The 26,958-nt window shown below is 45.5% G+C and overlaps 1 protein-coding gene and 1 long non-coding RNA gene across 3 annotated transcripts in view; one reads left to right on the top strand and one right to left on the bottom strand.

The window, feature by feature from the left end:
* Positions 1 to 26,958, top strand: part of PLXNA4 (plexin A4) — a 580,684-nt gene that overhangs the window by 189,633 nt on the left and 364,093 nt on the right. The window lies entirely within an intron of this gene.
* LOC310743165 overlaps positions 3,506 to 26,958 on the bottom strand; it is a 93,860-nt gene continuing 70,407 nt past the window's right edge. Inside the window, exon 2 of the long non-coding RNA XR_014538841.1 lies at positions 3,506 to 4,644. This is a non-coding gene — a long non-coding RNA (uncharacterized lncRNA). The remainder of the gene's footprint in view (positions 4,645 to 26,958) is intronic.

Below are 26,958 nucleotides of genomic sequence, written 5' to 3'. Positions count from 1 at the left end.
AGTATAGGTAGGTATTATATAGAGTAATGTAGGTATGTTATATAGAGTGATGTAGTGTGTTATGTGGGACGCGGGTGGCGCTGTGGGTTAAACCACAGAGCCTAGGGCTTGCTGGTCAGAAGGTCGGCGGTTCGAATCCCTGCGTTGGGGTGAGCTCCCGTTGCTCGGTCCCTGCTCCTGCCAACCTAGCAGTTCGAAAGCACGTCAAAGTGCAAGTAGATAAATAGGTACCACTTCAGCGGGAAGGTAAATAGTGTTTCCATGCGCTGTTCTGGTTCGCCAGAAGCTGCTTAGTCATGAGCCGGAATCTGTACGCCAGCTCCCTTGGCCAATAAAGCGAGATGAGTGCCGCAACCCCAGAGTCGGTCACAACTGGACCTAATGGTCAGGTGTCCCTTTACCTTTTTAGTGTGTTATGTATGTGTGCTGTGTAAATGTATGTGTATGTGTTTTATATGTTAATAAAAGAAGAAGGTCATTTCCAAGCGATATATTCTATAACTCTATGCAGCCTACGAGCTGAGGGATGCAGGCAAGGCAGTTCTTTCCTTATAAGACATCCTTTGCTTGTGTGCTGATCTGTGGTAGGCTTGGGTGAGCTGAAAGCTGCTCCTCACAAAAAATGAATTGAGCTCCCTTGAGCAAACTAATCAAATATCAAAACCTCTTGAGGGAGATGCAATATTTGAAAGAATGCTTAAAGGGAGGAGGGGTTCAATGGAGGCAGCTGGCTAGCTTTGAAGGCAGAGATTGTATAGGGTATGCCTCCTTTCCTAGGCTGTTCAGGAGGGGACATGCATGAGGGGACTGAGGTTGGGGGCATTCATGGTAAACTCTGCATTCCCACTTTGATTCTACTTGGAGAAATGAGCAGAAGAAATGAGCATTCATGTGCTTATTTTTTTGTGTGATAACCTTAACCTGTGGGTTTGATAGAGGGGTGGCCCTGCATTTCGGAAGAGAGCAGGACTTGGCAGCCTTCGACCACCTTCTAAACTATTTTATTCCAGGATTCTATGCCTGTGCACATATACAGCTAGGTGAAACCATCCCCCCATTGTTATAAAAGAGATTCAGCCCCAATTATGATAACAGTTCTGGCTGAATCTATTAATCTACACTCGGAGCCCTTCTCCATTCCCTGCCTCCTGCTATAAAATGCTCACAGCAATCTCTCCGAAAAGAAAATCCACACGCCAAAGGATGAATTCCTTCTCGCTTTGAGGCCCGCTGACTTTATCCAAAGTCCAATAAAAATTACCATATCTGAGTTGAGGGGGGAATAAAGCCAGTGAATCGCAAATCCCCAGTAGGTCTGACACTGTATTAATTTTGGGAGCGTAAGCAAAACAGCACTGCATTTGTTCTTTGCACAAACCACAGACTTGGAAAGGATGGAGAAAAGACAATGTTGCTGCTGGTGGTGGGAGACCGGTGGACATCTGGGTCCTGTGTTTCAGAGGTGCGGTGATGGGGCAGGCAAAGGGTGCTGCTCTTTCAGATTTGAGGGATTAGAGAGGGTTTTTCCTAGATGTGTAGGTCTCCTCACCTGAGGCTGTGGTGTTCATCATTCGAAATTGCCTCTCCTAGCTCTGTCTTCTGTGCCTTTACCTGTTAACCTCAAACCTAGGAGCTTCCCTTTTCTGTCATACTCACCTGGGTTCTCCTTTGGGAATTGAAAAATGTTAATGGAATATGTCCCTGCAGTCTGCAGTCTTAGAATAATAGAATTTTAGGGTTGGATGGGACCCAAAAGGTCATCTACTGCAGCCCCCTGCAATGCAGGAAAGATGACAATTTGGGTCTTACTCGTACGTTGCCTTCATACAACAGGGCCTGCAGAACACTCTGGTCCACCTAGTCATGTAACCCTGGCTCAATAGTGGCTTGAGAATCCTCACTTTTCCCCTACCTGAGATGGCAAAAGAAAAAAAAAAAGCAATAATCCACAACCCGCTTGTCAGTTAGCAACAATCAAATTCAAGTGACTGTCAAAATTAATCAGTGAACCTGTTTTCGAGATTCATGTTTGCCATTATTATCATTTGCATTAAAAAGTCAATGTGCAAGGTCAGAATGGGCAAACGAAACAGAGCGGGGGGAAATCCAGCCGGTACATATTTCTGCATCCATCATGTCAACTGCACAGCTAGTCTGAACAGCACTTGCTGTTTCAGTGAGTTTACATATGTTAACAAGCTTTGAATTTCTGTTTCAGACTTGAGTTTCGACTTTGCTGCTTATTTACATGCTTATTCCACCTACTGCATCCATTTGCTAATTTCAGTTCCAGATTTCACCATGGATTGTAAACTTTCCCTATCAACTCTCCGAGGTGCTGAAACATTGGAGCTTCAGGCTAAGCTAGATTGTTGTTCTTGTTCTTGTTCTTGTTCTTGTTCTTGTTGCTGCTCCTTTCTGCAGAGGGGAGTGGGGAGACATACAAGAGAACCCAGGAGGGCACCCCCCCTCTAGAGATTTTGCTTTGCTAGGCTATTCAGGTCCCATATGTTGGCTGGTTAATCTTTGCACCCATGTGTGCGGCACCAAAGCTCTGCAAACCAATTTCTCAAAACAGAGGCTGGCTGCTTTCTAAGGTGCGGCAGCTACTGCGCTGAACTTAGTTCATTAAGGATCATGGATCACAGTTGGTGAATGTCTGCTGCTCTTAGTCCTGGGCTTCTTTCCAAGGCAGCTAAGAAGCAAAGCAGTGTGTCCAGAGAAATCAACATACTGCTTTTTCAAAGATTCCTCTCCGTTAATCGCCATTCAGCGAGAGACGGCTGCTCACAGCATCTTCGAAACAAGGCCTGGCACCAGTTATTATCTTGCATTTTCTCACTGATCTAGTGTTAGAAGACAACAGTCTTATCCCATAGAGGCACAACATATGGCACTCTAATCTCAGGGGGGTGGGTACATGACCCCCTCACAAGACTGATCTAGCTTGTGGGTCATTTTTAAGGACACCACAAATTAAAATATGAGAACCTTTTCTCCTTATCCTCACACCAGCTGTGAATGTTGTTGTTGTTTAGTTGTTTAGTCGTGCCCGACTCTTCGTGACCCCATGGACCAGAGCACGCCAGGCACTCCTGTCTTCCACTGCCTCCTGCAGTTTGGTCAAACTCATGCTGGTAGCTTCGAGAACACTGTCCAACCATCTCGTCCTCTGTCGTCCCCTTCTCCTTGTGCCCTCCATCTTTCCCAACATCAGGGTCTTTTCCAGGGAGTCTTCTCTTCTCATGAGATGGCCAAAGTATTGGAGCCTCAGCTTCAGGATCTGTCCTTCCAGTGAGCACTCAGGGCTGATTTCCTTAAGAATGGAGAGGTCTGATGTTCTTGCAGTCCATGGGACTCTCAAGAGTCTCCTCCAGCACCATAATTCAAAAGCATCAATTCTTTGGCGATCAGCCTGACAAAACATTTACCTGGTCATTTTTACTTCTTTTCCCCTCCCCAGAACACTGATTTTCTTACATTTGTACACAAGTCCACTACCATGTTTGTTGTTGTTGTTTACTGAAATTTTATGTCCAAATGCACATCTATGGAGATTTAGGAGTGCAGGCATCACAGACCTGCTCCCCAGATTTCGGCTGCCAATGCACTTGGGGAGGAAACCCAGTTGAACACACTGGGGTTTATTTCAGAGTATGCATGCACAGGAATTGCCAGGGATGGTTCATGAGAACCAGGAGCGTGATCTCACGTAACAGAATAGCTGGGAAAGAGTCTGTGCCTAAGACCTCAGAGAGCCACTTTCAGTCTGAGGAGACAATATTGAGCTAGTGGTATCCATGGTCTGACTCAGATGTCACTAGAATGATGTCACAGTGCATCCCAACAGGCAATAAAGGCAGCCAAGGATGGAAAGCTGGCATGGAAACCAGCCAACATGTCAGTAGGGGCATGGATGTGGAAGTGGTGGCTCTGATAGGTTTATCTTCTGTATAGGTTGTTGACCATCTACATAGTATATTGGGCAGAACAACAGTTAACTATATGTTAGCGATATAACACTCTATTCTGCCTTGGTCAGACCCCACCTGGAATACTGTGTCCAATTCTGGGCCCCATAATTTAAGAAGGATGTTGACAAGCCGGAACGAGAGCAGAGGAGAGCGACCAAGAATACCCAGGGTTTGGAAACCAAGCCTTATGAGGAACGGTTGAGGGAGTTGGGTATGTTTAGCTTGGATAAAAGGAGACTGAGAGGTGATATGATAGACACCTTCGGATATGTGATGGGCTGTCGCCTTGAAGATGAAGCAAGCTTGTTTTCTGCTGCTCCGGAAGGTGTGGTGTTTGCCCGTTCCTTTGAAAATGTCTGTACCGAGGGAGAGAAAGAGTTAATAGGTAGATAAATAGAAAAGCCAGAGGCGGAGCCTACCTGTTTATATAAGAGCTTAGCCCAAGGTTTGGGTTGTGGGTAGTTGGTTGGTTTTAGTTGGTTGGTTGCTTGGTTGGGAAAGGCAGTTGGGAAAGCAGTTGGCAGATAGTTGGAAACAGAGAGACAGTTAGTGCAGTGGGTTCTTGTATGAGGGGAGGTAGAAGAGTTAGAGACAGGATAAAATAAGACTAGGAAGGTAAAGAGTAACAACATTTTGAATGCAGTTAAAGTTTATTTGTGTCTGCAATAAACTACACTCTTCTTTGTTAGCTTAAGAACCTGATTGAGACTAAGTGATTTACCAGGGACGACCTGGTTGGTGGCAGCGGATTAGTGGTGTGCGGGTCAACAGTCCGTGAGATGACCGGGGGCTCTGTACGAATGCCACAGAAGGTAATACCTGAATCAGTGGATTCAAATTACAATAAAGGAGTGTCCAACTAAATATTAGGAAGAACTTTAGGACCGTAAGAGCTGGTGAATGGACTTCATTGAAAGGTAGTAGACACTACTTTCTTGGAAGTTTTAAAGCAGAAGTTAGCTGTGATCCTTGCATTGCAGGGGGTTGGACTAGATGACCCTTGGGATGATGATGATGATGATGATGATGATGATGATGATAATTTATTTGTATCCTGCCCTCCCTGGCCAGGCTCAGAGCGGCTAACAACAGGTAAAAATAACACAGTACACATAAAATCGCATAGTCAATTAATCAAAATACATTCTAGAATCAATTCAGTATCAAATTAATGGCAAACATCAGGTTAGAGTTCTATGAAGATTACAGAAGGAGAAAAGGGGTTAGACTGTGCCTTGGTCAAAGGCCTGGCGAAACAGCTCCGTCTTGCAGGCCCTGCAGAAAGATGTCAAGTCCCACAGGGCCCTAGTCTCTTGTGTCAGAGCATTCCACCAGATCGGGGCCACTGCTGAAAAAGCCCTGGCTCTGGTCGAGGCCAGTCTAACCTCCCTGTGGCCTGGGGTCTACAAGATGTTTTTATTTGAAGACCGTAAGGTCCTCCGTGGGACATACCAGGAGAGGCGGTCCCGTAGGTACAGGGGTCCTAGGCCATATAGGGCTTTAAAGGTTAAAACCAGCACCTTAAACCTGATCCTGTACTCCACCAGGAGCCAGTGCAGCTGGTATCACACGGGGTGAATGTGATCCCACAGCGAGGACCCTGTAAGGAGTCTCGCCATGGCATTCTGCACCCACTGGAGTTTCTGGGTCAGTCTCAAGGGCAGCCCCACGTTGAGTGAGTTACAATAATCAAGCCTGGAGGTGACCGTCGAATGGATCACAGTGGCTAGGTCAGGGAGAGAGAGGTAAGGAGCCAACTGCTTAGCTTGGCGGAGATGAAAAAAATGCTGCCTGCAACCTTTCCAACTCTACAACTCTATGGTTCCTTGATTCTATGTTACATGCTTCTGGTCAGGTCTGATGTCTGATGCTGCCCCAAAAACCCTGAGTAGAGAAGCGCCAGCTTTTCTCACTGCCCACTAAAAATCCCCAAACTCTTTGACCTGCCCTGATGGGAAAGACACCCAAACCCCACAGACAGTGGGCTATCTGAAGAATGCCTAAATTTCTGCTCGGGTGGCAAAGATAGCTTGCTTTAAAAGTTTCGTTATTAAACGCTTCCATCTTACCGCTTTCCCATGCCAAATTCCAGCTGGCGTCGGGCTCATAGCATCTAAGAGCTTGGCACGGGCTCTGGGATGCTCCTTTGAAGATTGAGCCACAATACTGGGCGACATCATCATTAGCATTTCTGGATGTTTTCCAAAAGGAAAAAAGGAGAGAGAAATCACCCTATTCCCCCCACCCGAAACTCTGTTTTATGAGGAAACTTCAGTCAGGTTAATCCACATGGCAGGACTGGACACCCCTGTCCCCCTAGGGACCAGATTTTAATTTGGCCACCACTCTAAATTAAGGTTGGGTTTTTATTGATCTGCTGCCTGTTTTTGATGCGGACTTTTGGCCCAGACTTTCCAAATCTCCTGAACAGCTGCCTGCAGTGGTCTTGCATGCAGTTTTATAAAAGAAAAGGAAAAGGAAAAAGCTCAGTAGTACTGCATACAATTTGATAGTTAATTAAATGTGGCTGCGAAAGACTGCTTGTCCACCGCTAGTGACCTTCTCAAATCTCACCAGAAAGTTTGTGTGGAGAGGAGGGCAAGTTCACATTTTTGTTTTTTTTTATAAATATTTATTAGATTTTCCAATTTTATATAAACACAAAAAGAAAAAAAAGAAAAATATTAAAAACAAATCAATTTCTATAGCAATCCTTCAATAACATATTTCTTTGACTTCCTCATACCTCCCCTTCTTGTTTTCTAGTTCAACTTGTTAATTCAGCAAATCCTAATCTCTTAACATTCCTTTTAAAATAACACCTTATTTTCCACTCAACTTTTTAAAATTTAATAACTTAAACAATTTTTGTCCCTATTATCTTTATCATAACAGCTAGAGACCACAAAAGTTCAATCCAACATCTTTTCAGAGTTCATTAATTTTGTAGTATTTCTGTAAATAGTCCTTAAATTTCTTCCAATCTTCTTCTGCTGACTTTTCTCCCTGGTCGCGGATTCTGCCGGTCATTTCTGCCATTCCCATACAGTCAATCAACTTCATCTGCCATTCTTCCAGAGTGGGTAGATCTTGAGTCTTCCAGTGCTTTGCTATAAGTATTCTTGCTGCCGTTGTAGCATACATAAAAAAAGTTCTGTCCTTCTTTGGCACCAAATGGCCGACTATGCCCAAGAGAAAAGCCTCTGGTTTTTTCAAGAAGGTATACTTAAATACCTTTTTCATTTCATTATAAATCATTTCCCAGAAAGCCTTAATCTTTGGGCACGTCCACCAAAGGTGAAAGAATGTACCTTCAACATCCTTACATTTCCAGCATTTATTATCGGGCAGGTGATATATTTTTGCAAGCTTGACTGGGGTCATGTACCACCTGTATATCATTTTCATAATATTCTCTCTTAAGGCATTACATGCCGTAAATTTCATACCTGTGGTCCATAACTGTTCCCAGTCAGCAAACATAATGTTGTGTCCAAGATCTTGTGCCCATGGCAAGTTCACATTTTTGAAAGCAGAGTAGGTTAGGTACGGGCTGCTCAGTATCTTTCCTGTCTTTGTCACTTGTTTGCATGTTTTTATTCCTAAATCTGTTCTGTCCCATTTGTGCAATAATCTGCAATTTTGGGAAGAACAAGAAGTATGAAAAGTTGTATTCAAACAGAGATTTAAATATGTACTTAAAACACACATTTATCACACTTATTTAAATATGTATTTATCTCGGTGAATGAATGTGTTTCTCAATGCACTTTATACTTAGATATGCATCTTTAAAATTTATGTGGTACATTTCTTTTGCCCAATCTGAAGGATAAAGACGATCCTGCCATGGCATTAATCTGAAAGGGGAAGATTAGGCCAATTCCCCACCCCTCAAAAAAACCCCACACACAACAGGTCAAATGAAATTCTCCATCTCTAGATGGTGGCTAGTTCTAACAGACCTGTGTGTAGCACTTGTACGAACTGAGCATGCTCTGAAGAAAGCATCACAGAGTCCTTTGTGATGTGCAGTGATTCCATGCCTGATGATGTACATGGGCTCCAGAGCAGACGTTGAGAGAAAAGGTTCTTTGTGGGCAGGAAGTTTCATAAACCACCAACAGAGGCTTCTACTACTTCTGCTTTTCGATGATGCCCATTTGAAATCTTGCTTGTGGTTTTCTAGCATTGCCATTCTGAATGGTTGTCATGGACTGGCTAGACGCAGAGGAACGGTGGGAGGCACCAGCTGGGGAACCCCCAAGCGAAGAGGGCTCAGAGCTCAGGGTGTGGTGGTGGGACAATGATGAGTGGTCAGAGGGAGAAGACTGGGAAGAGGAGGTGTCGGAAGCTGAAGAGGCAACAGGGCTTAGTGAGCAGGAAGAGGCTGTGGCAGAGAGCAGTCCAGAATCAGAGGCAGGAGAGGAGGCTGGAGAGGAGGGAGGCCAAGAGGCAGAGATGAGTCAGACTGGTGAAGAAGCCAGGGTATCTCCCACTCCTGCTGTGACAAGTTCCCATCCCTGTGGTTTTGCAGAACCAGAAAAGGTATGACAAGGGAAGAGCAGTGACAGGCAAATCAGCAGAGTCTCAGATTGCTTGGGAAGGACCCAAAGTAGGGGAAGGAGAGAGGTTTTTTATTATTATTATTTTAAATTAGTTTCCCAATATACCCCCAATAATAGCCTAACAATAACAAATAATTCCCAAATTATACAATTATCAAAATGCCAATCAACTTCCAATCAATACATTTTAATTAAAGTGGCTCCCTGCATGGTGGACTGGGTGCATTTCTGATCTCACATCACTGCTTTCCATAATCTTAATTAATATCAGTTACATTTCAGTTATAATAATAATCCCTTAGTCCACAGCTACATAATTAATGATTTCCATTCATGATGTTATAATACATAAATTTATAAAGCTTCAAGTGAGGAACTCAAACCGTTATCTTTATTCTGCCCTGCGTGTTATATCCATTGGGGGTTCCTTCTGTCCATATATGGTGTTGTCTCTTTCACTTCCTAGCTGTTTTCTCCCATCATGACTTGGGACACAACTGAATTTCAAAGTTTCTCAAGGGTCTTATCTCTCCATCCTTTCTTTTGATGTCTCGGAACAGCTGACAGTCTGCTAGAAACCATTCTGTCTCACTAGTAAAACATGTCTCAGATCTTCACCATTTCCCCCTCAGCCTAGGAAAAGGCAGGCAATTTTCAAATGTGATGAAGATTTAATACTCCTTTCCAACTCCCAGAATCTCTGCAGCGTTCTTATCACAGCCCCCAAATTCTTTTCCTTCCAGCTTGAGATTTATGGCCCAATTAAACTTTATCTTAGATTACAGTCCGTCAGTAGCACAAATGAATCTCAATCTCTTTTTCCTTTGTTGTTTTCAAACAGAGGTGAGGGGAAATACTCTGTCTTTCCAACATAGTCATACTTAAGCTTCCCCTCTCCTTCCTTTCTTCATTTCAGATCACACACCGTTTCCATTTTTACTTGTTAATATCAATATTACTCCAATGTCCCTTCCTCACTTGTAAATATATTTTTGTCTTGTATTACAGAGAGGGTTGCTGAGTCATAAATATACAAGACTTTGGGCTTCCCTTTCCCCCAACCGACTCTCGCACCAAAGAAAATCTTAATTCAAACCTTTGATCCATGTAGCTGATATGTCCCGCAGTATGTTGTTGCAACCATTTCCCATCATGCACCGGTACTTTAAAGTCCATTAAAAATCCAACAAAGTAGAAAATCTCTGCTTCTTAATGGCGCAGGAGGGTTTTCACCAGGTGAAGTGCTTTTGCGCTCGGTGCCTCCCTGCCTCACACATTCCATGCTGGAGCGAGAGCCAGGTACCGAGACAAACTTCGAGTGAAGCCCATTCCCCCCGTCCCTGGGAGGAATTTGCAAGGATAATTTAAGGAGGAGGAGGAGGAGACTTAAACAGCTGTGGGAAGGTAGGGACCTTCAGCCTCCACCACTGCCTCATAGAGGCAAGACCTACGAAGAAGGGTTGCTGTGCTCATTTAGGCCTGGCGCTCTTGAGCTGACCTTGTTCCTTCTAATAAAGAGTTCACTTACTTTGTGAGATTTATTCCTGACACCTTCTCCTAACAAGAGTTCACAGAGCCTCTAGAACAGGTATGGGTAGGTGTAGGCAAACTCCGGCCCTCCAGATGTTTGGGACTACAATTCCCATCATCCCTGACCACTGGTCCTGTTAGCTAGGGATGATGGGAATTGTAGTCCCAAACATCTGGAGGGCCAGAGTTTGTCTATGCCTGGGTATGGAGAACCTGTGGCCCTCCAGACATTGCCGAGCTACAATTCCCATCATCCCTCACATTTGGCCATGCTGGTTGGGGCTGCTGGGAGTTGGAGTAGAACTTGGAAAGCCACAGATTGCCCATACCTATGCTCCAGAAGTTAAATCTCTGGGAGGGTGAATGGATGTATCTTGGCACTCTCCTATGTTGTTGTTGTTTAGTCATTTAGTCGTGTCTGACTCTTCGTGACCCCCTGGACCAGAGCATGCCAGGCACTCCTGTCTTCCACTGCCTCCCACAGTTTGGTCAAACTCATGCTGGTAGCTTCGAAAACACTATCCAACCATCTCGTCCTTTGTCGTCCCCTTCTCCTTGTCCCCTCCATCTTTCCCAACATCAGGGTCTTTTCCAGGGAGTCTTCTCATGAGGTGGCCAAAGTATTGGAGCCTCAGATTCAGGATCTGTCCTTCCAGTGAGCACTCAGGGCTGATTTCCTTCAGAATGGAGAGGTTTGATCTTCTTGCAGTCCATGGGACTCTCAAGAGTCTCCTCCAGCCCCATAATTCAAAAGCATCAATTCTTTGGCAATCAGCCTTCTTTATGGTCCAGCTCTCACTTCCATACACCACTACTGGGGAAACCATAGCTTTAACTATACGGACCTTGCACTCTCCTATACATGTAGGCAAAAACGTAAGGCATTATAGCTCTGTGCCCATTTACTCTGCATCCAGTGTGGAGCTCACCTCAGGCTGGGTATATTTGAGTCAAGTTAAACGTATTAGCCTTGCCACAATCCTCCGCAATCTGTGTGGCATTTCTTTAGTGGCACAAACCCCACAATGCCTGCGACAGTCACTAAGTGTTTGCCTTCCATTTCAGCATCTCCCCCTCTCTCTACAAAAAATATCTCTCTACAATAGCAGATATGCGTGCTCCTCTATATATGGATTTTCAGCCTTCTCGTCTGCCTGGTTTCTAGACTTTGAGTATTTCAGTGCCAACAAATGGATAGAAAGCTTTCCCTCCCTCTCCCCTCCCTGAAAGCAGAGCTTTTTTTATTATTATAAAACTTTAATTGGCTTTAAAGACTGACTGTCGCACCGGCTGACACTTTAAAGTGTTCTGTACAGCAGCAGACACAAAACATGAATCACGGCACTTGTTTTTCATCTTGCCTCTTGCCACGTTTGCTAATTATTTAATCTCCCTGCGTACCTCCGCTTTCTCGTCTCTTTTCTCCCATTCATTCCTTCGGTAGGCCCTCTGCCATAGCAACTGTCACCCGAGAGTGACAGGCAGTGGGATGCTGGGCTCATTTCAGTCCTAGGGATGGAAGATGCTGGGGCAAACAGTTTGGGAGACCCAAATCGACTCAAAGGAATCGTGGGCGCCCACCAGATGTCCCGTTTTACTGTCCATTCATGATTCTTTATTCATGATTCTTTATTCTTTATTCACTGTCCATTCATGATTCTTTAGGGACGCGGGTGGCGCTGTGGGTAAAACCTCAGTGCCTAGGACTTGCCGATTGCATGGTCGGCGGTTCGAATCCCCGCGGCGGGGTGAGCTCCCATCTTTCGGTCCCAGCTCCTGCCCACCTAGCAGTTTGAAAGCACCCCTAAGTGCAAGTAGATAAATAGGTACCGCTTTCTAGCGGGAAGGTAAACTGCGTTTCCGTGTGCTGCGCTGGTGCTGGCTCGCCAGAGCAGCTTCGTCACGCTGGCCACGTGACCCGGAAGTGTCTCCGGACAGCGCTGGCCCCTGGCCTCTTAAGTGAGATGGGCGCACAACCCTAGAGTCAGACACGAGTGGCTCGTACGGGCAGGGGTACCTTTACCTTTATCTTTACATGATTCTTTGTGCTCATGATAGAATCAGGGCAGTCATACACTATACTGCTTTCAGTAATGCTTGTCCCTGCAGAAGTTGTAGGGAAGAAATCCTGCTTTTCGTCTCCAGTCAGGGCACATCCTGTTACCTTCTGCTGAAATCCTGCAACATTTGCAGAGGTATTTTGATTGCTTTTATTTTTTTATCTGTGTCATTTTAAATTGATTTCAACGCTGTTGAAATTTTAAATTTTAAATTGAAATCAACACTGTATTCTTAGTTTTAGATTTTACGGTTTATGTGGAAATTGTTTTCCATTTGGTTGTGTACTTTTTGATGAGTTTTATTTATTGTTTATGACTTTTGTTATGTTGTTATGTAAATCTTGAAATGTCGTAAGCCTCCTCGAGCACTGTTTTAACTATGGAAAGGCGGCATACAAATATAAAATTATGAATGAAGGAGTCTGAATCTGGTTCTGTGTTCAAATGGGCAGCTAACACATGTAGGCATAGGAAGATGTCTTCTACTGGATTATTCCACTAACGATCTTCTATACAGAAGTATAGTGTCCTGATTCTACAGTTCTATGATGAAAACAATGGTCATTACAGTGAGGTTGAGGGATGGGCACTGTGCTGGTCCCGGGGGTAACCCGTGAAACGTGGTCCAGGACCAGCCCAGAATCCGAAGGTTCCTCTAGGAGTCAGTCCAACAGGGCCAAGGCAAGACACGAGGCAGGAAACCAGGCAAGGACAGGTACAGGATCTCAGGCAGGATCTAGCATACAGCAATGTTGCTCCCGCAACCTGGGGTGGGGTCCGACAGCCTTTTATCTTTGTCGGGGTAGCGGCTGGTCCTCATCCCCCGGTGACTCACCTCCCTGTCTCGCCCGAAGGCTAGCACTCCTCCTGCGAGTACTCAGGTCTCTCCTTCTCGCAGACCTTAGTCTCTGCAGCTCTGGAGATGTCGGTGGGTCACTAGACCCAGGGGCCGCCTCAGCCTCCCCTGACCCAACCGGTAGTGGAGCAGCTGTAAGTGATGGCCCAGCTGAAGGCAACAAGGTAATCCCCACATCTGGAGCCAGGGTAGGCTCAGGCCCCTGACTCGGCCCATCTGTTGCTTGTTGCAGGGGAACCTGTGCAGACTCGGACTCTTCAGGATCAGGCCCCAGACTTGGTTCAGATGATGCCTGAGGCAAAGGATCCGGTGCGGATTGAGTCTCCTCTGGTTCCGAGTCCGAGACCCAGGTCATCACAGGCACCTATTCAGTACGCTTATGGTTTGCTCATATTTTCAATGCTTCATGCATTGCATATAGAAAGTTACTACATAGGCAGAGTTTTTCCCTGTGTTCTCCTCCCTGTGAAAGAAAATTCCAATGGGATTTCATCGGAATAACAATTACAATGTGTTCCCCACTCCGAGGGGCTGAATGAAATAATCATTGCCTTCTGCTGGTACATCAAAGCTTACATTACAGTAACCTGTGGTCCTCCAGATGTTGTTGGACTGCAACTCCCATCATCCCTGACCTTTGAAAGCAAACTCAACATTACTAATACATAGCCAAGCCCAACAGCAGAAAACAAACACAGCAACTGAGCCCTCCTTAAAGAAGAAAACCACCTCATGTGTTTTCATGAAGCCAGTAGTGTTGTTGTCTAACCGAGGCTGGCTGGCAACGGATTTTGTAGCTGTAGGGCTTCCCCAGAGATTTCCCTCTGACTTATTACATACCCTTTTCACCACTCCTGGTGGTGTGCAGACGAGAAGAGCCTCAGTTGCTGACCTCAGAGCACAGGCAGGTTCACACAGGGTAGGTTGTCCGACTTGAACCTAAGCCATTTAAGGCTTTAGCTCTCAGAACCAGCTCAGAAATGCACCGGTTATCAGTGCAGCTGGTATGCTAACGGTGTCATGTGCCGTGACTGTCCAGTTACCAACAGAATCATAGAATTGTAGCGTGGGAAGGGACCCAACGGGTCATCTAGTGCAACCTCTTGAAACAACGGAATCACAGCTAATTGCAGCTAATGAATCCCAGACATAAAATCATAGAATTGTAGAGTTGGAAGGGACCCTGAGGATCACCTGCAGGAATATGCAACTGCCCCGTATGGGTATCAAACCTGCAACCCTGGCATTACCAGCACCATGCTTTAACCAACTGAGCTATCTGAGTCCTCTGACTCAGGGCTACCTGGGGGTTATTGGTTTCTTTCTGTTTTATTGTGCATTTTTTATTATCATTTTGTATTTTTCTGTTGTGAACCTTCCTGGGATCTTTGGATGATGGGTGGTATACAAAATAATAATAATAATAATAATAATAATAATAATAATAATAATAATAATAATAATATAATATGCATTGCAGTAGTCACATCTGGATGCGACAAGGACATGTATAACACATGTAATGTCTGACCTTTCTAGTCTCATTAAGCTTGGGAGTTGTTTCTGTTAAAGTTACTAAAAACGGATTTGTTTTTTAATTCTTTTTTATCTATTTGTTTTTTGTATTTTGTATTTTTATTCTTCTTTTTTCTCTTTTATGTATTTTTCTATGTCTTCTTTTTTGTATCTTTTTCTTTCTATGTGACTTTTTTCTATTTTGTAAACTTAGGTTTTTGTAAAATCTCAATAAATATCTTTTTTTAAAAAAAAAAATAAGCTTGGGAGTTGTTTCTGAGAGTATATCCCTAAGATTGCAAAGTAAGAGTCAATTTAGAGGTGGACAAGTGCAGAGGAGCAGAAAGCTGTGTCAAACCGCAGGTGTGCTGTGCTCTGCACAACATCCAGAAATAAAAACAGGGCAAGTAGGGGTGCCTAATACTTTAGTTCCACCATAGAAAGGTCAAGTGCTTCAGAACTCCAAAAGCTGGAGCAAAATTCAAAGTTTTAGAATCGTGAGAAGCAGCTGTGACTCAGTGGTAGAACCTGCAGAAGGCTTCTGACATCTCCCAGGTAGAGCTGGGTGAGACCCCAGGCTGAAATACTGGAGAGCTGCTGCCAGTCAGTGTAGACAATACTGAGCTAGATGGACCAATGAACTGGAATCATAGAAATGTAGAATTGGAAGGGATCCTGAGGATTATCTAGTCCAACCCTCTGCAATGTAGGAATCTCAGCTGAAGCATCCAAGACAGATGGCCGCCCAACCTCTGCTTAAACCCCTCCAAGGAAGGAGAGCCCACCGCCTCCAAAGGGAGTCTTGTTCCATTGTTGAACAGCTCTTACTGGCAGAAAGTGCTCCCTGATGTTTAGTCCAAGAAAGTTCCTTTCTTGGAACTTGAAGCCATTGTTTCGGGTCCTAGCCTCTGGAGCAGGAGAAAACTAGCTTTCTCCATGTGACAGCCCTTGATATATTGAAATTGAAATACTTTATTGTCGCTTGTACAACTTGTATACAGTGAGATTACACGAGCACCCCCCACTCAGCTCTCTTAGTCTTAATTCCCCTCGTTTACTGATGTACACCCACCAAACCCAAAAGTCAGTTGCCCTGTTATCTTTCTATTCAGCAGCCTAACAGCCCACGGATAGAAGCTGTTCTTTACCCTGTTGGTGCGACTAATCCTCCTTCTATATCTTCTGCCTGAGGGCAGGAGATCAAGAAAGTGCCGGGCAGGGTGTGAATCATCCCTGAGAATTTTCCTCACTCTCCTGAGGCAACGTTCTACTACTATTTCATCCAGCGGATTCATGGGACAACCCATAATATCTTGTGCTGTCTTCACCACCCTCTATAGGCACTTCCTATCAGTTGATGTCAAACCAGTGTACCACACCGTGATGCAGTATGAAAGGACACTTTCTATGGTTGACCGCTAGAAGGAGATCATCAAATGTTGATTTGAGCAGAAGGTTGGTGGTTTGAATCCCCGCAACGGGGTGAGCTCCCATTGCTCAGTCCCTGCTCCTGCCAACCTAGCAGTTCGAAAGCACATCAAAGTGCAAATAGATAAATAGGTACCACTCCAGCAGGAAGGTAAATGGCATTTCCGTGCACTGCTCTGGTTCGCCAGAAGCGGCTTAGTCATGCTGGCCACATGACCCGGAAGCTGTACACCGGCTCCCTTGGCCAATAAAGCAAGATGAGCGCCGCAACCCCAAAGTGGGTCACGACTGGACCTAATGGTCAGGGGTCCCTTTACCTTTACCTTTTAAAGGTCTTCACTGAGATAAACGCCTAGGAATTTAAAGGAAGAGACTCTCTTTGAATATTTTTTTTTTATATTTGAAGATGGCTATCATATCACCTCTCAGTCTTGTCTTCTCCAGGGTAAACAATTCCAGCTCCCTCAGCTGTTTCTCTTATGACTTGGTTTCCTTTATCACCCTGGTCTCACTCCTCTGCATACATTGTCAACATCCTTCTCAAAGACAGTATTCCAGGTGTGGTCTGACCAAGGCAGAGCAGTGTGGCATGATGTGTTCCTCTCATTTAGTTGTGTAATCTGCACATGCAAAAGGAATCCAGGTAACTCCCCATGTGTAATTTCATGCTCCTGCTAACTTTTCCCATTAACTATGGCACTATGGTGAGAACCTGGGACTTGCAAGGAATTCACTGAGCCATGGTCCCTTCCTACTTGTATCTCTCTTTATTTCACAACATTACTGCCCCATAGAATTGACTCCCTGAGCTTCAAGAAGCCCCCTGGAAAAGGGGTTTTACACAAGGGCTCTCTGGGCTATTTTGAAGAACAGAAATTGAGCAGAATGACTGCTGGAGTGGAGCTGATTTTGAGAATTGGCCCAAAACCACCAGCCCAATTGCCTAGTGTTTCTTCAGGCTCAGCTCGGTTTGTGCAGGCTTTCTGCTGATATATAATTCAACAAGCAAACCAGGAAAAAAAGAGGGGGAGATAATTTGAACCCCCATTATACACCACAGAGGGGTCTTCCGTGTTAAACACTGCCTCTTGAAATGGATTTTGCTTGTTCCTTGGGCTTTTATCTTTTTTGATTTACCAAAGGTTGTAGGGCAGGCAGTGGGGAGATAAATACTAGTCTCCCTTTAACGGTGTGGATGAATACAGAATAACTTTTTTTGGGGGCGGTGTGTTTTCAGGAATTATTAGTGGGGAAAGATCTTGATCTTGATCGAAAGAAGAAATAATAGAAAATAAAGTGTAAATGTGCATGGGGAGCTGAGTGGTCTCAATGCTAAAACTCTCCTAAAGGAGAACACTCTCCTACAGTATTTATGGGTGGAAAATATCTCAATAAATAAACAGGATTTGTGTGAGCACACTGAGGTGTGCATCCAGGAAGAGGAGCTGTGTTTGCAGGATTGGTGCTGGGGAACTACTTATGGGCAGGATTAGGTACAGGGTGGAAATATTTATGTGTTTGTGCACACCACCTTCTTCTGAGTAGGGGCTCTATTCCATTTTATCTGTTTCAAAACACACAAACATAAGCAGCTAAAGGACACAGAATAGAGAAATCTGCCTTGCACCAAATCAAGCCATTGGTCCATCTATCTCAGTATTGTCTACACTGGCTGGCAGCAGCTCTCCAGGATTTCAGGCAGGGTTCCCCACAGCCCTATCTGGAGATGCTGGGGCCTTCTGCTTGCAAGGCAGTTGCTCTGCCATTGAGCTATGACCCGTTATCACTCAACTCTAGCAGTGAGCTGTGGTTCTCTCAAGCTGTCTCTATCACTACAATTCCATGATGGAATCACAGAATCATAGACTTGTAGAGTTGGAGGGGGCCAATGACATCAGCTATTGAATTTTGCCTATTATACGGTTGTAGTGATGCTTGAAAGGATCAGATAGTTCAGCCTCGCTAGACTCAAGTTAGCCAACACATATCTATGGATACGCAATTTCACAGTGGTGACTCCCCCCCCCCCAATTGTAATTTTGCACCCTTGTTGTGTATCTAATGTACAATTGACTTCTTTGAGTGTCCTGTGCACAATTGGATTTATTGCATGCAATTTCCCATTTAGAAACCCGAGTGATTTCATTTAATTGTGCATTGTTGTTCATGTAAATGACCTGGCTTAAATCTGCACTGTCCTCAATTTGTTGCTGATCTGAATGATTGCTGTTGGTTGCATGCACATTTTCTTAATTGCACCACAGCTTGTGGAAGCAGCCCCCCCTCCCCTAACGCCATTGCAGGTCTAACAACAGTGTTGTGAAACCTGTTACATGTTCATGGCACTTACCCATGACAGCAAATTGCATCTTTTTTTTTGCTTCGGGAACAAAATAGTCCGAAACATCTAGGAGGCATCAAGTTGGGGAAGGGGGTCTCTAGACATTTATCCCGCCCATGGGGTGGTTTTTACCAGGACTGAAATGGTTTGCTGTTGTCCTCTGCAATCTTGCTTGGAAGGAAGGGAGTCCATCTGAACACAGCAGAGGTTGGCTTCCATGTAAAAAGGTATAGAATTATAGATTGTAAGTCCCTGAGGCATCTCCATGCCCTCTTGTATACCCTGTAATGCAGTGTTGCACACTTGTGAGACTAGGGATAGATAAACTTTACAGTGGTACCTCGGGTTACAGATGCTTCAGGTTACATATGCTTCAGGTTACAGACTCTGCTAACTCAGAAATAGTACCTCGGGTTAAGAACTTTGCTTCAGGATGAGAACAGAAATTGTGCCCCGGCGGCGCGGCGGCAGCGGGAGGCCCCATTAGCTAAACTGGTGCTTCAGGTTAAGAACAGTTTCAGGTTAAGAACGGACCTCTGGAACGAATTACTTAACCCGACGCAAGTGGCGCTGTGGGTTAAACCACAGAGCCTAGGACTTGCCGATCAGAAGGTCGGCGGTTCGAATCCCCGCGATGGGGTGAGCTCCCGTTGCTCGGTCCCTGCTCCTGTCCACCTAGCAGTTCAAAAGCACATCAAAGTGCAAGTAGATAAATAGGTAACACTCCAGTGGGAAGGTAAACAGCGTTTCCGTGCACTGCTCTGGTTCGCCAGAAGTGGCTTAGTTATGCTGGCCACACGACCCGGAAGCTGTACGCCGGCTCCCTTGGCCAATAAAGCAAGATGAGCGCAGCAAACCCCAGAGTTGGTCACGACTGGACCTAATGGTCAGGGGTCCCTTTACCTTTAAAGTGCATTATACAAATGTGACACTAGATGGCGGTGGTGAGCTATGGGAAATTCAATATATTTTTCAAACTTTTTTTTAGAGGATTTCCACAATTTTTTTTATATGCATGTAGATTCCACCTAGGATGGGGAAAGGCAATGTGGTGCAGTGGTCAGTGCAGGGCAAGTGCATTGGCAGAGCCAATCTGGCACTTCCACAGCTGCTCCCACACCAACCTCCCCACCATCTTGCTCCTCCGGGTTTAAGTACAGAGACATGGCTGCTGGAGGCAGGTGTGCATTACTGCCCCTTCCTGCTGGCCGCCCACAGACATGTATGGGAATTTCAGTCTGTAGGTTCCCTACCCCTGCATTATATAAATAACTAAGCAAACAGAATCACCATCATCAAGTCTGCAGGACATAACGTTTTCAGCCGTGAGCAGTGGCTGAAGGGCAGATAAACGGCTCAGTTTGAACTGAGCATGGGTCTCCTTGTCTAGAAGTCAAAGAGACGCGAGGCTCCATTAATCTCTCAGCCATGGCTGAGTCTGGCCAAGTCCCTTTGACATCTGATCCCTTAAGCAGTGTATATGATTGTTCCACTTCAAGAATAGGGGAGCCAGATATTAATACTGGATAGTATTTGTTTCCTCTCTCCTTTACCACCCTCTGACTCCCTCTGATCAATAATGTAGCTGCATCTGATGCAGCAAGCAAATGTTGCTTATTGTGTTTATACAGACATAAATATCACTATTGACACGGTCAAGGAAGCAAGGCTCAGATGACAGAGGGGGGTAGAGTTACGCTCAGTGCACAGATGAGAGAATCCATACAAAGGCCCAGTGAGTAGCCTACACCTGGATTCCTTATCGACTGACATCCGCAAATGGATGCAGGAAATTTCTGTTTGTGTTTATGCCGATATAAATATTTGGTACTGACATTATCTCCTGTCAGTTGGAACCGGGGATGTCAGAGAATTTTGCTGGAGACAGAAATTCCTGCAATCCGTATGTCTGTCTGAGGTTAGGAACTGAAATCGTACAAGCAAATATTAGCAGCATTTGCTGCTGTTGGTTCTTTTTGGTCAGCGTACTGTTTTGCAAATAATTTTGTTCTTTTCTGAATTGTTGAAATTGCACGAAATGTACTGAAATTATATCTTTAGCTGCCTGAATTTCAGCCACAGTAGCCGGTGAGATGGATAACATCTGCAGAGGAACTGCAGTGTTGAACTGAAACTCTGTTGATTGCAATAAACCCAGGACGTAAATTGCTGTCTCCTTGCATCCCTGGTTGTATCCCAGATAGCAGGAAAATTCCTGGTGAGATAGTGAGTGAAGAGGGCAAGAATTGGCAGAATGTCCTAGAAAAGTTTTGTTATAGGAAGAATTGTAAATAATGTAAATAAATAAATAATAAATAATAATGATAGTAAAATGTATATCTGGCTACCCGCAAGTATCTTGCTACCTCCTAAATACAGCAGTTTCTACCAATGTGGGAGACACATTTTAAACCAAGATGGTTTTAATAGAGGATTAGATAAATTCATGGAGGAAAGGGCTATCAAAGGCTAGCCACGATGGCTCTGCTCTGCCTCCCCGGTTGGAGGCAGTAATAATAATAATAATAATAATAATAATAATAATAATAATAATAATAATTTATTTGTACCCCACCCATCTGGCTGGGTTTGCCCAGCCACTCTGGGCGGCTTCCAACAAATTAAAACACAATACAACATCAAACATTAAAAGCTTCCCGATACAGGGCTGCCTTCAGATGTCTTCTAAATGTCAGGTAGTTGTTCTTCTCTTTGACATCTGGTCGGAGGGCGTTCCACAGGGACACCAGGAAGGTCCTCTGCCTGGTTCCCTGTACCTTTGGTTTTTGCAATGAGGGAACCGCCAGAAGGCCCTCAGAGCTGGACCTCAGTGTCCAGGCAGAATGATGGGGGTGGAGATGCTCCTTCAGGTATACAGGACCGAGGCCATTTAGGGCTTTAAAGGTCAGTGCCAACACTTTGAATTGTGCTCGGAAACGTACTGGAAGCCAATGGGAGTAATGCCTCTGAGAATACCAGTTGCTGGATGCCAGCATTAGGGGAGAGGGCTCTGGTGCTTGGATCCTGCTTGCTGGTTTCCCTTTGGCCTCTGTGAGAACAGGTTGCTGGGCTAGATGGACCAGGAGACTCTCCTTATGTGCTTATAGACAGAGTGCGCTCTGCACCAAAACAAACAAAAAACTTCACATACTTTTGACAAAATAAGGGAGATCAGTACAGGGGCGTCTTACCCATAGAGGCTAGTGGTGCGGGGCGCCAGGGAAGAGGTGGAGGCTGGATGCGGCACCTCCTGGCATCAGCTCGCTGCCCTCGCCCACCTCCGCCATGCCACCCTCACCGAAGCAGCGCTGCGCCCGGAGGCTCCGTCTGCTGTGGCCACCATGGCATGAAGCAGCCAGCTGAGCCGGGAGGCGCCACGTCCAGCCTCTGCCTCTTCCCCGCCAGAGGAGCCGCCCTCCAGCTGCTGCCCACCTCCTCAAGCCCCGCCGGCAGCGCCATCCTCCCTAAAAAAAACTCTGGGAAACGGGGTGGGGGGGACTGGAGGGAGCTTTGCACCACAGTGCCGGATATGCTTAAGATGGCCCTGGATCAGTACTGTGGCTTGTATCCAATGCAGCACTAGGTAAGGATTTCCGCTGGTGCAATAGGAGGTTTTCCCCAGCCCCCTGGAATAGATTTTTGGAAAGCATGGGGTGTTCATGGGGGAGAGGAGGAGGTGGTGGGAAAATCCCACTGCCCAAGCAGGAATCCTTGCTCTGATGGAACATTTACTTAGTGCTGCACTGGACAAAAGCTGAATACAGTATTTGCCTATTTGCTTAAAGTCTTCTTTTGGTGAATTTGGACACAGGGATAGCAGGAGGATTGCATATGGGATGAAAACTGCATCATGAATTCACCCAGGGCGTATACAGATAATATTTCGATCCAAGTATGACATACGTTCACACCTGTCCATTAGTAAATAAGAGACAACATCCTCACTGTGACTAACCCAGTTAGGAGACAAATTGTGAAACATTGGCCACTTTCTATAATTGGCAGAAGTTTCTATAACTGGTAGAAGGTCCTACGACTGGTGACCCCTTTTTTCTATTTAGGTCATAAACATAGGTGTTCTGTCGGTGAGTAAGCATTTTGTATTCATGCTGCATTGGAAGCCATAAACATGTCCAAGCCGTTTCCCTTCCTTCGTCCTTTGTTGGCCTAGCAGGAAAAAATAACAGGAACAACCCCACCAGCTCTGTTGATACTTTTATCCTCAACAACTTAATTTTACCAGGCTAGCAGTACATAGCTGTTTGTGTAGGGTGCAAATTGCTTCCTGTTTTTGGCTGACACCTAACACATCACTCTGGGCTCCATATGATCTGGATGAATTTGCCCTGGATTTGCCTCTATGCCCAACCTGCCCATCTCACCCAAGAAATAAAGGTAAATAAAGGTAAAGGGACCCCTGACCATTAGGTCCAGTCATGGCCGACTCTGGGGTTGTGGTGCTCATCTCGCTTTACTGGACGAGGGAGCCGGCGTACAGCTTCCGGGTCATGTGGCCAGCATGACTAAGCCGCTTCTGGCAAACCAGAGCAGCGCACGGAAACGCCGTTTACCTTCCCGCCACAGCGGTACCTATTTATCTACTTGCACTCTGATGTGCTTTTGAACTGCTAGGTGGGCAGGAGCAGGGACCGAGTAACAGGAGCTCACCCCGTCACGGGGATTCGAACCACTGACCTTCTGATTGGCAAGTCCTAGGATCTGTGGTTTAACCCACAGCGCCACCCGCGTCCCAAGAGATAGCACTAGCTGAAATGAAGCGCTGCCTGCGTTTACATCTCTTGGGTCCCTCTGTGTGTTGCTTGGGATATAATCCAGCCTCCTCATGTGCATTGTGACATGTGTAGCCCTGTTTGCTGCACCCAGGTGCTCTCTTCAAGTCTCTGTGGCACTTTTAAAGGCCAAACTTCCTTTGCAAAGTTCCCAGTTGTTCTTTCAAGTATCATGTGCCATTGGTGCTGTCGCTTTGTTTTTCTGAAGTCCAGGCAGCCGGCGAGCCCATTCAAAGCCAGACACAAGCCGCCCGGATGGGCTTTGAGCCTCACGCTTTTCATCTGGGCTCACACAGAACTCCCTGGCTAGGGAACAGAGCACCCTCCTGTGCCGCGGAAGAACAAAGGTCCCATAAATAGAGCCGTGGGTTGGAGAGGAAGCGCAGCTATTGAAACTCAAGAGGCTCCGGGCGGCTCGTATTCTAAACCCAGGCCATAAGTGGATTCAAGTACTGGTGAAGTTTTTAAGATACAAAAAAGGAAAGATCCACTTTAGCATCGCTCTTCTGTTGCTTGTATTGTTGCCTAGTAATAGAGAAGCCTAAGAGATTTGGGGAGAATGATAAAAGGCTCATGAAATGCTAGTCCTAGCGCACCAGCGATCTCACCTCAGTGGCTTCCTCATGATAACCCTTCTTGCGTTTCATGCAGCCTGTGACCTTAGAACCAGGGACAGGGCAGAAACTAAATCAGCTCTCCTTTTCATTCTGACTGACCCAAAGTTTTCACATGCGTGTGGAAAGGGAGAAGGGGTTGTCACATGTTTCCTGGAAACCTGGATGTCTCCAGATGTCTTCCCCACCACTCATTTCTTTGCAGCAGCTAGACTGGTGACTGGGAGCGACTGCCAAGACCACATTGAAAGACCTGCATTGGCTCCCAGTACGTTTCCGAGCGCAATTCAAAGTGATGGTGCTTACCTTTAAAGCCCTAAACGGCCTCGGCCCAGTATACCTGAAGGAGCGTCTCCACCCCCATTGTTCTGCCCGGGGTCCAGCTCCGAGGGCCTTCTGGCGGTTCCCTCACTGCGAGAAGTGAAGTTATAGGGAACCAGGCAGAGGGCCTTCCTGGTAGTGGCACCTGCCCTGTGGAATGTCCTCCCATCAGATGTCAGAGGAAAAAACAACTACCAGACTTTTAGAAGGCATCTGAAGGCAGCCCTGTTTAGGGAAGCTTTTAATGTTTAATAGGTTATTGTATTTCAATATTCTGTTGGAAGCCGCCCAGAGTGGCTGGGGAAACCCAGCAAGATGGGTGGGGTATAAATAATAAATTATTATTATTATTATTATTATTATTATTATTCTGAAATTGCAATGTCCCGCATTCTGCGTCATTTTATCTCTTATCCCACTGGGAGATCACAACTGTTGTGGAAACCAGACCATGATCATCTGAAACATACGCCATTGGCATTGCTTTGTTTTTTTTCCTGATATGTGCATCGGGAGAGTCACCCTACCCATCTTTGCCACGGGTGCTCAGAACATTGTACAAAGTGCAAAATATGAAACAGCTGACGCACTGCAAGCGCATGGGTCACTTTCTCAAATATGCTGGAAAATTACAGAAGCTGCAAGGATATTTCAGCAAGTTACTGAAATCGGCTTGTCTATAAGTTGTTTTGCTTTACCTGCAGTTTGCAGTACCATGTGGCAGAACACTTTTGCACAACCATGGGCTTCTAAATAGAGCAGAATATGAACCAAGCAAGTGCCAGCCTTGCCCCCTCCCATCCTTTGTTCCATGCACTCTTTAACTGTTGACCGGAGCAAAGTTTATTATCCTTAACCCAGAAGCCAAACTTTATTGATTTCTCTGACACCGCCAAGCAGGGATCCCATAGTCAGTAAAATAACATTGACACTGGCTTAATGGTATGTACATGAAATATTGTACAGAGTTCAAGCGTTACCTGGTTGCTCGGGGAACCAGGTACTTTCACCTGTCTTCCGCTCTATGCTGTCAGTGCAGACAATGAAACCACTGCAGTACAGCATAGGGGGGAGAGAGGTGGGTGCACATCTCTGGTTGTCTAGGCAACCTGGAGACCTACTTCTTTTATCCTAGCACTGTGGTGTTGTGGTTTCATTACCCTCTTCCTGAGCCGTGCTGGATGAAAGGCAAAGTTGCCCAGGTCCTTTAGTTATGGGTGGGAGGGAGAGAGAGAACACACTTCCTGAGGGTGAACTTTGCCCTATTTGACCCCCCCACTAAGCAACCCTGATAAGGGGGGGACTGCTTCATAGTCCACAAGCAGTGGGGCTTTGAAGGAACAGGGTGATCTGCCTCAGCCTCTGGTTTTCAGGAGAGGTGAGAGGGCTCTAGGACCCTGCTGAAGCCTTGCACCTCCTTCCTAAAGCCTGCTGCCTTTCTTATCTAGAAAAAAACATATAGATGATATAGATATACAGTGGTACCTCTGGTTAAGAACTTAATTCATCCTGGAGGTCTGTTTTTAACCTGAAACTGTTCTTAACCTGAAGCACCACTTTAGCTAATGGAGCCTCTGCCGCCGCACCTCCGCCGCTGCACGATTTCTGTTCTCATCCTAAAGCAAAGTTCTTAACCCGAGGTAGTATTTCTGGGTTAGCGGAATCTGTAACCTGAAGCCTCTGTAACCCAAAGCGTCTGTAACCCGAGGTACCACTGTAGGTGATATAGATATATGGTTTTCATAGAACACCCCCCTTTCTTTTGTTCCAAAGAATGTTCAAAATATAAGAACACAATATTGGAAAACAGATGCCACCTTAACTCTAGGGGCATGGTGGGATAGGATATGGACTATAGCGTTTATGAAGAAATTTAAAAATGCATCTTAGAGCAATCAGGAATAAAAAGACCAAAGATGATTTTGAAACAGTATGGTACATCTGTGTGCTGATGCCTCTTCACCAACAGCTACCCATGCCTCACTCTGGGGCAACCTGTTAAGATGGAAGAAGAGTTTGGATTTGATATCCCACTTTATCACTACCCGAAGGAGTCTCAAAGCGGCTAACATTCTCCTTTCCCTTCCTCCCCCACAACAAACACTCTGTGAGGTGAGTGGGGCTGAGAGACTTCAAAGAAGTATGACTAGCCCAAGGCATAGCTGTCAACTTTTCCCTTTTCTTGTGAGGAATCCTATTCGGAATAAGGGAATTTCCCTTAAAAATGGGAAAAGTTGATAGCTATGGCCCAAGGTCACCCAGCAGCTGCATGTGGAGGAGCGGAGACGCGAACCCGGTTCACTAGAGTCCACCGCTCTTAACCACTACACCACACTGGCTCTCCAACAGTTCCAAACTGTTTACAAACTTAATTATTGACCTTGTATATGCATGAGGGTGATGTATATGGAGATTGCTTGTTACATGTATTCTTAGAAACTGAAAAATAAAGTAAAGAAGATCTGGTTTTTTTAATGTTCAAAAATGTCACAGTCTTGCTCAGGGTAGCTAAGACTAACTTGTAAAGATTCTTCCAACTCTACAATATGAGTCTATGAGCTGAGACCCCATACCTAGCCCCCTGTTGCCCCCCAGTGCCCTATAGATACACCCCACCTGCGGTTCCAAATCAGCCCTAGTTAGTCTTTCTGGTCTCTTGGTTGTTTAAGTAATTGCCTACTGCCTGTCTCTGAGGCACCTGGGGAGACGGAGCCCAAGTGCTTTTGGCTGCTCTCATCTTTTCTGTTTCTCAAAATGAAGAAAATCAAAGCCAGGATTCTACACCAGAGGGAAAGGAATGGAAATTTCAAACACACACACACACACACACACACCCTCATCTCCGGTCTGGTGTTGCAAGCTTTTACTCTGTGGTGTCCTGCCCTTGCTCTGGTGTCATCAGAAAGGAATTTCCTTTTTTATTATTATTAAAGGCATCAATCTCAGTGGGGGGAATGGCGA

This window comes from Podarcis filfolensis, assembly GCF_964270895.1.
Source record: "Podarcis filfolensis genome assembly, chromosome: 10".
Taxonomy (NCBI): Eukaryota; Metazoa; Chordata; class Lepidosauria; order Squamata; family Lacertidae; genus Podarcis; species Podarcis filfolensis.
This window is presented reverse-complemented; position numbering and strand designations above follow the sequence as displayed.